We start from the raw sequence: 16,447 nt of genomic DNA on the forward strand, positions 1-16,447 counted from the left end.
AATCTGAGGACAGAATTTGGATTTTTGTTAAAGGAAAATTGCATCTGTCATAAACAGAAGTGAGCAGAATGAGGAAAAGAGAGAGAAAAAAAATCTGTTTGAGTTGGTTCGGGGGCTACTTATTCTGCCTAAATGAATTGATCGTGTCTATTTGTCATGTTTATAGGGCTAGCTGCACCTTTGTCCTGTTTGTGGTTTTTCTAAGTGCACATCCTCAGGTGTCAGGCATCATGTCTTTACCTAACTCAGGGCAGAATTTCACAATTTGGCAATTTTTGACCTAGAAGAAAGCATAAAATTATCACTGGTAAAGTGTGTAGAAGACAAAAATTTGGGGAGTGGTAAATAATGAAGAGGATAGGTCACTAATACAGAGTGACCTTGTAAGCTGGACTCAAGCAAACAATATGCATTTTAATACAGCTAGCTGTAAATATATACCCCTAGGAACAAAGAATGTAGGCCATACTTACAGGCTGGCGGACTCTATACTGGGAAGCAGTGATTCTGAAAAAGGATTTGGTGATCACAGTGGATAATTAGCTGAACATGGGCTCCCAGTGTGACACAGTGGCCAGACTAGATGATCACAACTGTCCCGTCTGGCCTTGGACTATATGAAACTCTCCCAGTTTAATACCAGGCCCTGGGCTACCTTGTGTGTCAACCACTTATTACCCTGCAGGTGTGATTACGTCGGCACCTTTGGTTCTAGCAATATTGAGTTAATAAGAAGCCTTCTTGAAACAAAGGCATTGTTTATTTTCACTGTCAGACCAAAGGGCTAATGCAATCTACAGCCCTATGGTAGGCACCCAGGCTCACTATAACTGCATGGGGAGATCTGGGCACCTAAGACAGGATCCACAAATGCCAGAATGCTAAGTGGGGAGCCACGTAAACTAACCTATTGGAAATGCTGAGGAGAGGAGTGAGGTCTAAGCCCTACCCCTCAAAGGAAATTAGGTCCAGGTTGGAGGAAGGCTCCTAGAGGGTTAGCTGAGCAGTGGTTTTGAGGACTTATGCATCTAGTGTCAATTATGGGCCTACATCCCTTTGTGAATCTACCTCAAAGTTTTCAGGGGGAAAGGATATTAAAACAACAAAGAGTGTATCTCACCTAGAGTCTTACCATTCTCTGATGGTAACCCAGACAGGCCTAACTTCTTCAGACACTGCCAGTGGGTTCCTGTGTGTAAGTCTAGTTCCCCAAAACAACTACCGGCTCTCTGTAGAGAACGTGTCCCTTTAAATCCTGATGGAGTTTTTTGTTCTTCTGTGTTGGTGAATGCTTGGTCATTCCTCATCAAAAGCAGTTTTTAAGGTTGACTGGAGAATCATTGAGATTAACAGTGCAGGTATTGTCCCTTAACAACTCTTAAGTGTCAGTTGATGGGTGAGTATCTGGAGCCATCCAATCCTTTCTGCCTCTATTCCAGGACAGCTCCCATGAATTAATTTAATATAGTCACAAAGAAAACATCTCAATAATTAGTCCAATGTCCAGTATCAATAAATTATGACATGACAACTCCAACTCTATCATGATCTATCATGCTATTTTTCGTAAGAACATAAGAATGGACACACTGGGTCAGACCAATGGTCCATCTAGCCCAGGAACCTGTCTTCCAACACTGATCAGTACCAGATGCTTCAGAGGGAGTGAACAGAAAAGAGCAATTATCAAGGGATTCATCCCCTGTCCTTTAGTCCCAGCTTCTGGCAGTCAGAGGTTTAGGGACATTCAGAGCATGGAGTGCTTATCTTTCCATGTCTTAATAAGAACATCAACACAGAGTAGTATGCACTTCTTTATAAATCTCAAATTACTTGCTCAAGACCATATCCTACCTCTTAGTGACAATGTCTCCTATCTCACAGATTTTTTTTACAGACAAACTTGCAAAGACTTAGGACTGAACCAGTAGATTTCCCCTGGTAAGTCTCAAAGGGCCTTTGCATCTCATTACACCCACCATTTAGGAAAACCCCACTTAAAAACAAATATAGAGATTCTGCCTCCGTCCTCATTACTGAGGCAGGAATTTATCCAATTACCTTCTTCCCTTCCACTTAGGTTGGGAAGAGAACTCAATTTCCCCCGCCCCCCGCCCCCAACTGCGAGTGTGGTTTGTCTTTTCCAAAAAGCAAAATAGACCAACCAAACTGTGGACCAATCTTTCTTCTCCACCTATCCCAGCTAGTGGAGGTATTATAGTTTTTTGGCTGAGGGAAACACCATGGTATACAGAATAACCCCTCAAGTGTTTTGGCTGCAGAAATCCCACATCTGTGGCAGTTAGGTGCCTAACCCAGTCACTTTTATAAATCCTAATAGGCATCTATCTGCACCTTTAATCAGCTAAATACCAGAGATGGTCAGGATTTTTTTTTTTTAAAGAAAACCCTTTTTTTGGTATGAAAATGCTTCTGGTCCCTGGTGAATGTTCTAATCATGCAGCTAGGGGATCTCTTGTGGTGGGTTGGGCTCATTTATTTTGTGAAAAAAATTGAAAGGTTTTGGTACCATTCTGATGAACAAAAACTAATTTCAAAACCTCCACTTTTTTGATGTAACTGAATTCTTGTTTTCTGGCCAGCCTCACTTAATACCTTTGTAAATCTGGCCCTGGGCATTTTTACTGCACATATGATCATCTGCTGTTACAACTTCAAGAAGTAGCTCTGCTACTCTTGTGTTAGTAACATTGGTTGGTTTTGTTTTCTCCCTTGAGTACTGGGCTAAGAGCTCCTCCTTAATAGACTGACCTTATGCTCACCATCTACAAAGGGCTAGAAAGTCCCATCACATTTCTGCTGCATGGGACTCCAAAACTATTGCTCCTCACAAGACCTTGCTGTGACAACTCTTTGTATAAAGAGCAACTAGTGGCCATGTGCTAGTTACAAAACTGAATGAAGAGTTTATTGTCAAGCTATCTGAATATAATTTCTTAAGGGTTTTCAGTTGTATTTTCTTATCTATTTGTGGTGTTGCTTTTGGGTTTGATGTGCTGGCAAAATAATAATTACACCATTCAAGTTCCTTTGAATTTGATAAAATGGACAGACTAGTTTAATAAATTACAAGACTACAGATGCAGGAAGCTTTTCATGTTAAAAGCTCACTCTTGACTAGACCTATTCAGTTTCAAATAGAGATGGGACTGAACCAGAACCCAAGATTCAAACACTCCCAACGTTGCGGGGGAGGTTCAAAACCCAAACCTAAATCTGGATCAGAATTTCACAAGTAAGATCCATCTCTCAGACCAATGTAAGGATTACGATTTCTAATATTTGTGAATATCATTTTATGGCCATTATTTATCAACATATGAATGAATCCTCTTTAGTCAGTCAAAAATATTATCTTGCCCTTACTTAAATTTATTCAATTTAATTTCTATTTTAACCTTGGACACACCCTAATCTTGGCATATAGATAATTTGCAGAAGGAAGTACATAGCTACCCTGCCTGACAGTTAATCTACAGGTTTTTTACTTACATTTTCTGTTCACATTGTCTGTGTACAGGAGCATATCAAACAAAATAAATAAGGACAATAGAGTAATAAAAACATTTATTTTGCGTGGGAGCTATTTCTAAAGTTTGAAGTGAAATGTTAATTGGTTTTCCTGGTAATAACTAAGATCAGTTCTAAGCTTATATTATGGAGTCTGATTGATTCATTATTTTTAGTCTCAAGTGACACACATGAGTGATTTTATAATAAAATTGAGTTAATATCACAAATTATGTCAATTATGGTTTTAAATTGAACACTAATTAAAAAATTAGAGTCTCTAGCACAAATTTATAATGAATCTTTTCTTCTACCAAATAATTATAATAGTGGCTAGTAATAGCATTGTTGCAGTTAAGGGTCTGTCAGCTTTCCCATTAAGAACCCTCTTGTTCAGGTCTCATAAATATGAAAGAAAGTCATTGTAACTATTTTCTTTTACCTGAGAGTGAGCATATGTTGTCTCATTTTTGAAGGACTGTATGTGTTAAGGCCCAGATTCATCAGACTATATCTATTCAGCAAAGCACTTAAGCATGTGCATAATTTGAAGCATGTGCTTAAGTCCCATTGACCTTAAAATTGAGCATGTGCTTAAGTGAGTTGATGAACTGGAGCCTAACGTTTTCACAGTGACTGTCTTGCTATCTGAGGGGCTTCACATAAGCAGTTTGAGCAGTTAATAATAGAGCTTTGTCTTATATATGCGCCTTTTACGCCCCCACCTCCTGTCCCGATTTTCCACACTTGCTATCTGGTCACCCTAGTTAAAAAAGATTTCAAGTTGATGTCCAAACTTAAGGCAAAATTCTCCTCTTATATTGTGGCATGAAGGAAGTGCAGCATATGTGGAGTGGGAGAACATGGCACAGTGATCTTGGAAACTTTGCCATTGACTTCTAAGGGTCCAAGATTTCACCCCATGATTGTGGGGGGAAAAAAAAGAGATTGTAGAGGAGAATTTTAACCTTAGAATCCACATTGTTAACTTCCAAAAGTGACAGCTACCTCAGAATATATAGATAATGATGCCTCAAATATAATTAATAGTCTTTCATTAGTTTTTTTAATTAAAAAGATTAAATGGTAAAAATAAAAAGTTCATTGCCTGTTCTCTTGGATATCTGATCTTTGTCTAGATTATTCAGTGATCTTTTAACTCTTTATAAGATACTCATCTGTAGATATTTGAAAACTGCCTTACCATATCAGCTATAACAATAAAAGAAAGTGGATCTGATTCTTCTCACAATTGCATAACTCTCTTGAATTGATTTGAAGTCATTTCTGATTTACTCCAACATAAGTGAGGGAAGAAGAAGATTCAATTAATGCAAAGTGGGCAAACACATTATCCTATTTGGAAAATTAGTTATAGAAATGGTTGAACCTTATGAATAAAATAGGACTCAAAGCTTCAACACAAACTAATACCAAAACCTAAATATCTTATCGTTTTTATTTGTACACTTGCTGATACTAGCCAGAATGAGAATTTTCTTCCTGAGAGGCTTGTATTTATCAGCTTTACAGATCCCCAAATGCACACAGGTTATAACTTTAGGATAGTTAGGCTAAGCCCCAGGCAAGCATCTGCATTTTGGAGAACATCTCTGATGTGAACCTGAACAGTTTGTGTACTTACCCAACTTTTTTCAGTTTTACAAGGAGGTTGATTTGGAAAAAGGGCTGATATTTGGCATTCTATGTTCTTTTTCTAAACCAGCTTGCTCATCAATACTGTAACTGCCATTTTTTCTTTATCATTTCAAACCCTAAATGATAAAATGAATATAGAAAGAAATACCAAATGCTACATCAAAATAAGATCAACAGTCTAACCTCATGTGCCAAGTAATTAAGGCTCAAATTCCCATCTGAACATTATATGCCTACATACTGCAACAGATGTGGTACTGTACACTTCTACCCCAATATAACTCTGTCCTCGGGAGCCAAAAAATCTTACCGCATTATAGGTGAAACCGCATTATATCGAACTTGCTTTGATCTGCCGGAGAGTGCAGCCCCCCTCCCCTCCCCCCGCCTCGGAGCGCTGCTTTACCGCATTATATCCGAATTCATGTTATATCAGGCCTCGTTATATTGGGGTAGCAGTGTATATGAAATAACTACCATAGGGCAGGATAAGAACTAATGAAGTATCAGCATAAACATCACATTTCTGGCTCTATTTATTTTATTTTGAAGGTGAACTTTAATGTAATTTTAATTCACATCCGGACTTTTAAGACCAATGACATTTTGATCTTCTCATACAGAACTGCTAATATATACTCAGAAATAAGTATCTGATGCTATTCAGGGCACTTTTAGAATAGTGCCATAAAAGAAATATTGAGCAAATCCTTATATTATAAATGTAAGCTGGTGTGTACATTAAAAAAAAAACCAAAGCTTTTTAATAAGGAAGCAACAAACTGTAGCTCACTTTAGGAGCTTCAGTTATCTTTGAGCATAAAAATGGAAATACTGATACCATGACAACACAGCTGAATTTTCTGCTTTGCAGACACCAGATTTATTTTTAAATGGTGTGAATCAAATCTGTGCTGAGAGGCCAACTTCAAAACACAAAGGGAAAATTGGCAATGGGAGATTTTCACTGTTTTGGCTGAAGTAAAGCTCTCCATAGCATTTCATCCTAGTGGAGCGCCTAACTGTGAAAATCGTTCAAATTGTAATTCTCCTTGGCTTGCCAAAAGGGGATTATGAATTAAAGTCAGTGTTGCAGGAAATGTCACCTGCCCTTCTGAAAGACTAACGATAAATCAAAAAGCTCTTTATTCATCTAAAAGAAAAAAATTTCCATGCTATAGTTTTCATTCTTTATTTAACATGGTAAGTAAATAATGTATCAGGCATTTAATTGCAAATCAAGCCAGAGTATATATATATATAATATATATATTATATTAATATATGTATATCAAGCCAGTGTATATAGATAAAATATATATAATAATGTACCAGGCATTTAATTATATTTAATTATATAATTTGCAATTAAATGCCTGCTACATTATTTTATATATATATATACATACACTGGCTTGATTTGCCACAAAAGGGAACATAATGAATCTCCTTTCAGTGTATGCTCATACAGAAAGAAGCACAGAAACAGGCTAGGGGAACCCAATGACATCTGATGAGGTGGTAGCATAGATTATTCTGAAAAAGAGTTTAGAAAGAGTGCCTAAGAGTTGAAACTTTGTTTATTTCTTCAATCACTGTGCCCCAAACACAAGTATGATAAGAAACCAAAAGCAGTTTCTGGAGAATAAAACTGTCAGAGATCCCAAATTAATATATTGTACTTTAAACTAAAGCAGGCAAGATTATGACACAAGCAGAACAGGGATTTTCTGTGCCTCCTCATTTGCTCTTCTCTTATTTTAATCATCTCTCCAGAGACATTCACAATAAATACTGCCCATGATGAGAACATTTTATCACACCACTGAAAGAAATCTATATACCCCTGAGATGCTCCTCGTATTGTGGGTATTTATGAATATGGCGATAATGTCACTTCTTCTAGCAGAACTACAATTAATTATGTAGGTTGTTTGTTATTCTAAAAAGACAGAGGAGTGTAAGTTTTACATGATGGTATATTTACAAAAGCTATTTTCATCCACTAAAAGTTACATTCAGGGAACATTAAGATGACACAAACACAATGAAAGAAATAAAATTCATATGTCAGTATATTCAAAACATGCTATGCAATTTGTTCTCTAATACATATATACAAGATGTGCTTTAAGGCCCAAATTCAAGAAAGCATCCTCATTCAGTAAAGACACTGAAACATAGAATCATAGGATTGAAAGTGACCTCGAGAGGTCATCTAGTCCAGTCCTCTTCACTCATGGCAGGACTGAGTATTATCTAGAACATCCCTGACAGGTGTTTGTCTAACCTGCTCTTAAAAATCTCCAGTGATGGAGATTTCACAACCTCCGTAGACAATTTATTCCAGTACTTAACCACCCTGAAAGTTAGGAAATTTTTCCTAATGTCCAACCTAAACCTCTCTTGCTGCAATTTAAGCCCATTCCTTCTTGTCCTATCCTCAGAGGTGCAGAAGAACAATTTTTCTCCTTCCTCCTTATAAGAACCTTTTATGTATTTGAAAACTGTTATCATGTCCCCTCCATCTTCTCTTTCCCAGACTAAACACACCCAATTTTTTCAATCTTCCCTCATAGATCATGTTTTCTAGACCTTTAATCGTTTTTGTTGCTCTTCTCTGGACTCTCTCCAATTTGTCCACATCTTTCCTGAAACACGGCACCCAGAACTGGACACAATACGCCAGTTGAGGCCTAATCAGTGTGGCATAAAGCAGAAGAATTACTTTTCGTGTCTTGCTTACAATACTCCTGCTAATACATCTCAGAATGATGTTTGCTTTTTTTGCAACAGGGTTACACTGTTGACTCCTATTTAGCTTATGATCTACTTTGATCCCCAGATCCATTTCCACAGTACTCCTTCCTAGGCAGTCATTTCCCATTTTGTATGTGTGAAACTGATTGTTCCTTCCTAAGTGGAACACTTTGTATTTGTCCTTATTGAATTCCATCCTATTTACTTCAGACCATTTCTCCAGTTTGTGCATATCATTTTAAATTATAATCCTAGACTCCAAAGCATTTGTACCCCCCCCCAGCTTGGTATCATCCACAAACTTTATAATTGTACTTTCTATGTCACTATCTAAAGCATTGATGAAGATATTTAACAGAACCGGGCCCAGAACTGATCCCTGTGGGACCCCACTCATTATGCCCTTCCAGCATGACTGTGAACCACTGATAACTACTCTCTGGGAATGGTTTTCAAACCAGTTATGCACCCACCTTATAGTAGCTCCATCTGGGTTACATTTCCCTAGTTTGTTTATGAGAAGGTAATGTGAGACAGTATCAAAAGCTGTACCAAAATCAAGATATACTACATCTACCGCTTTCCACCTCTCCACAAGGTTTGTTACCCTGTCAAAGAAAGCTATTAGGTTGGTTTGACATGATTGTTCTTGACAAATCCATGCTGACTGTTACTTATCACCTTATTATCTTCTAGATGTTTGTATTATCTTCTAGAAGCATGTGCTTCAATTCCACTGAATGCAATGGGATTTAAGGTTGTGTATAAGTACTTTCTTGAATCAGCAATCAAATGTCAGTTTATGTCTACTGTGCAAACAGAGCTGTGACTGCAGCACATGTAGACATGCCCAAACTAGCTGTGATCTAGCTAGTTAAAGTAAAAAGAGCAGTGAAGCCGCAGCAGCACAGGTGGCAGCATAGGCTATACAACCCAATCTGGGACTTTGATTATATAATCGAGCAGCTAACCTGTGCTACCACTTGGGCTATTAGGGTTTCACTACTATTGTTTTTCAAACTAGTTAGATCAAAACTATCTCAGGTAGGTCTACATGCACTGAAGTCACATTGCATTGTAGACCTATCCTTAGGTATTACAAGACAGTTGGTGCATTTTGATTTAATTATCCATTTCTTTCATTGATTTATCGCACACACCTTAACAGAATTTTAATACATTTTTGTTGGAAATGTTCCTTTATCGTCTTCTGATGTTTAGAAAACGAGTAAATAAGTACATACCTGCACTTAGGCTTGATTTAAAGCCCATTGAAGTCAATGGGTATCTACAATGGGCTTTGGATCAAACCCTCAGTGCTCAGTCTGACAAAGAGCTGAGTAACTCTTAGAAGTGCTGAGTGCCTTCAACTTTAATGGGCAATGAGATTTGAGGATGTCTCGCACCTACACAAGATGTTCAGCACAATGCAGGATTGAGCTCTTAATTATTATCGCAATCATTGTCTGAAATAATGAAAGCAAATCTTAAATGTAGTTTTAGTATAAAATCCTAAATAAAATCATACATGGCATTGGTAATGGTGACTGTATATGCCCATGGGATATCCCCTTAAACTATGATCAGTCTAACATAGAGATCTAGTTGTTAGTAAAGGGGAAATCTCAAAAGGGTCAGAGCATTGAGTCACAGCTATGCTATTCAAATAGTTTTAGTGTCATAACTGGAGGTGTATGGGTTTACTGCTATTGTTTCATTGCCAGCAGAAATTACTTTCCATTTTCTAGTCCATGCTGCATCTTATTCTGCTTTTAGTATAAAGGAAGCGACTTTGGAGCTAGACTAGAGATGGGTAAAACTAAAAAATGGTTACTTTTGGTTATGTATCCAAAAGTTCAGATATTTCTCCATATCATCCTGGTTTCTTGACTGTGCACAATTGGCTGGTAATATCATAGAAAGTGCCCTTTTCAGCTTCTTAGCCATCTCTAGCCCAGTTCCTCCAGAAATACCAAGTGTGTGTGCAGGGGGAGAGGGAGTCATGGAGGAATAACTTAATCTGAACTTTTCAAATATGTCTTTAAAGTTTAATTTAGTAACTGATGAGGTCTCAGGTTGTGGTTCTTATTTTTCCTGAAGTTGTTCACCTACTCTTCAGTAGAATCCAAATATTAAGGTGTGGGAGGAAGAGTACTAGAACTTCCAGAATATGTTTTTGCCTATTAGGAAGGAATGGAGTTCTATAGCAGGAAAACTTTATTTAAATACTGCACAAACTTCAGCCAAAAACCGAAAAAAAATTACAGATGATATGTAACCATTAAAAAAGGCTAAACTCAGCTGGAAATGTGAAAAATGTGAAAAATGTCAAACTTAAAAAAAAACACCTCTGCAGCTTTCAAAAGGTTAGAAACACTTTAGATTTTTGTATAGAAAATAAATAAATAAAAATGTAGTACCAAATCATACAAAAGGCTAGTGTATCAGTATGAAAAGGTGAAGGCTTTTCAAATTGGGCCTTTTCTGAGGCAATACATTTCTTTTATTGCCTATTTTCTTTCTCAGTAAATGCTATTACTTTGAGACTCGACTGGTATTTTGCAAGCAATAAAAGAAGGCAAACAGTGTTCCTTCCTGCAAATTGTTCCAGTCTTGTCATCTGTATTCTTATTTAAAAGAAAGGTGTAAGTACCTACATTCAGCTTCCATTCACTTTGATAATTGTTACATTTACAGGCAAATAAAGTCACAGAGATTTCCATTAAGACATGAAAGTATTACACTAGGCTTGTCTTAGATATTTTTCCTTTTCCTTCATATTTACAAAGGCAGCTTTCTGGAAGTTAGGAGAAGGGATGGGAAAACCAATCTGGAGTCATTTCAGGAAAATTTTTCAAAAGCACTTATCCCTGATTTAGGAGCCTAAGTCCCAAATGAAAGCCAATGAAACTTAGGCTCCTTCCTGTTTTAGACAAACATTAGTCCATGGCTTGGCCTCAAAACAATTGAGATATTCATAGCTGTCTCCACAGATGATCCCAAAATGCTTTATAATATATTATGAAAAGGCATGAGCCATAGTTAAATTTGTAACCAGACTTCATTTAAAAACACTTTATTTACTTAAAAATACTATACCTTTGACTTGGAAAGTTGGATTGGCCAGATTTAAAGTACCAGATTTACTTTGATTTAAAAAGGAAAATATTTAAGTGCTATGATATTCGTAACAACTTATTTGCTAGATTTGATTACTTGGATTTTTCAGACAATGTGATAGCTAAGTATTTGAACTGGTCAAAAATGTTCTGATGGAAGTTTTCCATTGAGAAATGCTGATTTGATGGAATCTAAATGGTCTGAAGGAATATGTTGATGCCACTGAAACTTCCCTGCCAACCCAGCTGGCTGTCTGGATGGCTGAAATGTAGGCTGACTAAATCACAGGTTGTCCAAATACCCACTGCCCATTTGGGATCTCAGGCTGCTTGGATTGTTATCCCAAGAACAGACTCAGGGATCCCAGAGTAGCCTTCCTATTGTTTACTTCCAAGTTCCCAAGATGTTGAAATATTAATCTTTACCTGCAAGGTGAAAGGAAGAGGCCTGCCCTAGCAGAATTGACAGAGTTTACCCAGGATTTCCGTATTCCCTTACAACAGACAAGATCTGTTCACCCCTGGGAGAACATGGATACAGACCTTCATTCAAAGGATTGACACCCAGGCAGTACATTCCCAAAAGAAAGTGTTTTCTTTATTTAGTGTAACCCATATTTCCTAATACAATTAATCTAAACCTAAATTAAGACAAAAACATAAATCCCTTAGCGCAGGTATACAAACTAAGGTACCCTAGACCATAATGTCATACAGCTGGAATGGCTTAAGTGATTACGTTCTGCACATGGTGATCAGTCATATGCAGGACATTGGCAGCAATCTTAATAAACTCTAAACTTTATATATAGTAACATAAATATATACATCACAGACACTCATCAAATGCTATTTCTATTCTATATCTTATGTGGTGGCTGGCATGCTTACTATCCTTAGGCTTCTCTCCCTCTGTTATGTCAGGGTCCTTCTGCTCTGTCCTAGCAACACCATTGCTGCTGTCATCACCCAGTGGTTGCTGTCACGGTTGCTACTTGCAATGGTTGCTTGGTCCATCGCAAAAACCGAACCCAGAGTTCTGGCCTTGATCTTTTCTCCTTCTGCTTCTTTCTTTTGATGTCTCCTTCTTCTTCTTCTCCTCCTAACTTGATTGATTTTTGCCTGCTTATTGTCTTTTATACAATTTTAGGTCTGTTCTGATTGACTTATTTTTCAATCCTAGCATTAGCATACCTATCCTCCAATCATATGCAGATCCTCTCTGATAGATCCATACTTATAAACCAATCATAACTGCTAAATCTACCTGTCACACAAAGCTGAATTAAATGTAAACATACATCTATAAAAGCATGTTTTACATTGCGTAATACAATTGACCATTGGGGAACCTTTAAAGGTAACTCCATCTCTGTATCCTAGGTAAAAACCCAATTTTAAAATAACTGACAAATAGAAAAATCATTGGGGTCTAAAGCTGAATTATAGTATTAATAACAAAATATGGATTTGGATATAGAAAATACCAAGAACTAGCCTTTTGATATCAGGCTTTATTTGATTCAGGAACAACAAACAACAACAACAAAAAAATACAGTGTGGTGGATCTCAACTAAAATGTATAAGCTTAAAATGTTTAGCAAATATAATGCCAGAAGGTTGGAGAAGTCAGAACAGATCTCCTACATGTACTTAAGCTGTTCAATGCTAATTCAGTCCATGAAGAATGTAATTAGTCAGATTAATCCAATTTTAAATAAAGATCTACCAAGTGACCAGAGGTGTTTATACTTGGAGATTTAGTGGAGCAGTGGCAAGTTGCAAGAGGCATTTCTATTGAAATTCAACTTCTTTGTCAATAGATCCATTGTTAAACATTAGAAAACTGTTATATAGTTGAATACTACATAATGATACAAAAGGTTGTACAATCTTATTTCTTCTTAGAAATGTATTGTTGTCCTGTGGCCTGAGCAGTTATTCCTTATGCAGTGCCTTGCCAGGTTGTTTCCATTAGAAGGAGAAATTGATTATTCAAATATTTCTTGAGTACAATCCTGTTTATTTACAAAGAATATATACAGTCCCGTTTCCCTGAACATAGTAGGAACAAATAGCAGACAGTTTCCTTGTGCTCAATTTCCAGTTAGTACTCTGTTGACACACACTAACAGTTCCTTAGTGCGCTTTGCTCTAAAACATACTTAGGAACTGCTAGTACATGTCAGCAGGGTCCACGCGGATAGTTGGTGAAAGGTAAACTAGTGGGAGGTAGATTCACTCCCCAGTTTGCTGTGGAATAACTGTTTATGTAGACAAGCCCCCAAGCTGCTAGGGGACTGTGCTGAATTAGCACATCTCCTGGCTGCTTTGTCGTCTCTGGTCAAGTGGAGATGGCAGCTACTTTGCATCTCGACAACTTCCTTCCTGGCAGACTTTCCTCCATGAGGGCTCTATGAAACCAAGTTCCCATCTTGCCTTTAGTATAATTTTAAACACTTTCCACTGGCACAAAATCATTCATTTTGACAGAAACTTTCATTTTACAGGGCTAATTATAGTAACAAACAAATGACTGTTAGCATATCCTGTTATCCTTCTGTCTCCTGTAGAAAGAAATCTATGATGAAACTCTAATTTTTAGTGCAATTGCAAATGATCTATATTTGCTGTCCCCACCCCCCACTCATTTTCAAAGAAAAGGAGGGCTTGAAAGTTTGTATTCCTACACTGCTTGATTTTTACATTTGCGTTTCACCTCTTAAGGGCTGATCGTTAAGCAGAAATATCTTCAGTCAGACTTCCAGATGTAATTAGTCTATGCAGTATTTGACAATACCTGCTCTTAGTATCTAGTATGATGTGGTATTTTATTTTTTCCTCTGAACTGATTTACATAAATGAGGGAGCAGCAGACTTGATCTTTGCATGGTATGTTGAAGGAAAAATGAAACATTGTATCATGTTCTTGTAAGAATAATAGCTCTAGTGTGCAGTTGGTGTCTTTTTTTTTTCAACAGTGAACCTGAGACAGACAAAACACAGTTTTGGAGGGAGTCGATTATTCCTTAAAGCTTAAAGAGAAGCCATAATAGAATTAGTGAGAGGTTACTGGCTCACAGATGGTAGGGCACCTTTTTAACATGCTTGGTTTCAAAATTCTGTCTAGGGCCTGGGAGAGCATCTTGGTGTTTCAGTCCTTTCTAATAGGGTGATATAACTGATAGCAGTCAATCCTAGGAGACAACAAATAGGAAAGAGCTAAGAGAAAGAGCTTAAACCTTGATAGGTTCCAAGAAGAGAAAGGGAATAATCTAAAGTAAGAAGCCTCAGCTTTGACTCTGAGTGACTAACAAAGGATCTGAAGGAGATCTACATGGAAAATGTTCAGTATCCCTATTTATATACTAATGAATAAAGCTATCTTTAAAAAAAAAGTCACCTTGCCTGGAAGTGATATCTCAAGTAAGAATTCTGTGGCAAAAATGAAAAGCTTTTAGACTTCCTATAATTACCATATGTCTTCCCTGCCCCATCTCAACACCTCTGACAATCAGGCCACTTTTATTTAGGTGCCTAAATATTATTCATGTAAGTTTGAAAAAGCTGGCCTGAGTTGAAATGGGCAGTAAAAACCTCTTTTCCCAGTTTAGATTCTTTGGATTTAAAGTAGGTGAAATGACTCTCTAGTCCCAACATTCTCTGAGTCAAAAGGAATTCATGACTGGCATTTATCAGGAAGTGACAACAGCTGTCCACATCTCCCAGAATTATTCAGCCAGGCTTCTGGAGTCTCTAGTGTCTCTGCTCTCTATCTCTTCTATGACCATTCTCTATTACAGAGTCACACAGAGGTTCTTCCTGGACATGAGGAAATAAATCAACTGAGAAACAAATATATGCTTGTCTCAGGGCACTTATAGAGATCTAATGTGGTAGGCAGGAAACCTCTTCCTCTTAGAACCCCACTCTTTTCGAGGCTTTATCACTCTGGAACTCAGAGACAGATGGTACAAGACATCTTCCTTCCACGTACAAATCTATGAAAGTATCAGAGAGGTAGCCGTGTTAGTCTGGTTCTGTAAAAGCAGCAAAGAATCCTGTGGCACCTTATAGACTAACAGACGTTTTGCAGCATGAGCTTTCGTGGGTGAATACCCACTTTGTCGGATACAAGAGTGGAAATTTCCAGGGGCAGGTAAATATAAGCAAGCAAGAAGCAAGCTAGAGATAACGAGGTTAGATCAATCAGGGAGGATGAGGCCCTGTTCTAGCAGTTGAGGTGTGAAAACCAAGGGAGGAGAAACTGGTTCTGTAGTTGGCAAGCCATTCACTGTCTTTGTTTAATCCTAAACTGATGGTGTCAAATTTGCAAATGAACTGAAGCTCAGCAGTTTCTCTTAGAAGTCTGGTCCTAAAGTTTTTTTGCTGGAGGATGGCCACCTTAAGATCTGCTATTGTGTGGCCAGGGAGGTTGAAGTGTTCTCCTACAGGTTTTTGTATATTGCCATTCCTAATATCTGATTTGTGTCCATTTATCCTTTTCCTTAGAGACTGTCCAGTTTGGCCGATGTACATAGCAGAAGGGCATTGCTGGCATATGATGGCATATATTACATTGGTGGATGTGCAGGTGAATGAACCGGTGATGGTGTGGCTGATCTGCTTAGGTCCTGTGATGGTGTTGCTGGTGTAGATATGTGGGCAGAGTTGGCATCGAGGTTTGTTGCATGGATTGGTTCCTGAGCTAGAGTTACTATGGTGCGGTGTGCAGTTACTGGTGAGAATATGCTTCAGGTTGGCAGGTTGTCTGTGGGCGAGGACTGGCCTGCCACCCAAATCCTGTGAAAGTGTGGGATCATTGTCCAGGATGGGTTGTAGATCCCTGATGATGTGTTGGAGGGGCTTTAGCTGGGGACTGTATGTCATGGCCAGTGGAGTCCTGTTGGTTTCTTTCTTGGGTTTGTCTTGCAGTAGGAGGCTTCTGGGTACACGTCTGGCTCTGTTGATCTGTTTCCTTATTTCCTCGTGTGGGTACTGTAATTTTGAGAATGCTTGGTGGAGATTTTCTAGGTGTTGGTCTCTGTCTGCGGGGTTAGAGCAGATACGGTTGTACCTCAGTGCTTGGCTGTAGACAATGGATCTTGTGGTGTGTCCGGGATGGAAGCTGGAGGCATGAAGGTAGGCATAGCGGTCGGTAGGTTTTCGGTATAGGGTGGTGTTAATGTGACCATCACTTATTAGCACTGTGGTGTCTAGGAAGTGGACCTCCCGTGTAGATTGGTCCAGGCTGAGGTTGATGGAGGGGTGGAAGCTGTTGAAATCGTGGTGGAATTTTTCCAGAGTCTCCTTCCCATGGGTCCAGATGATGAAGATATCATCAATGTAGCATAGGTAGAGAAGGGGCGTGAGTGGA

Source organism: Mauremys mutica, chromosome 5 (assembly GCF_020497125.1).
Source record: "Mauremys mutica isolate MM-2020 ecotype Southern chromosome 5, ASM2049712v1, whole genome shotgun sequence".
Taxonomy (NCBI): Eukaryota; Metazoa; Chordata; order Testudines; family Geoemydidae; genus Mauremys; species Mauremys mutica.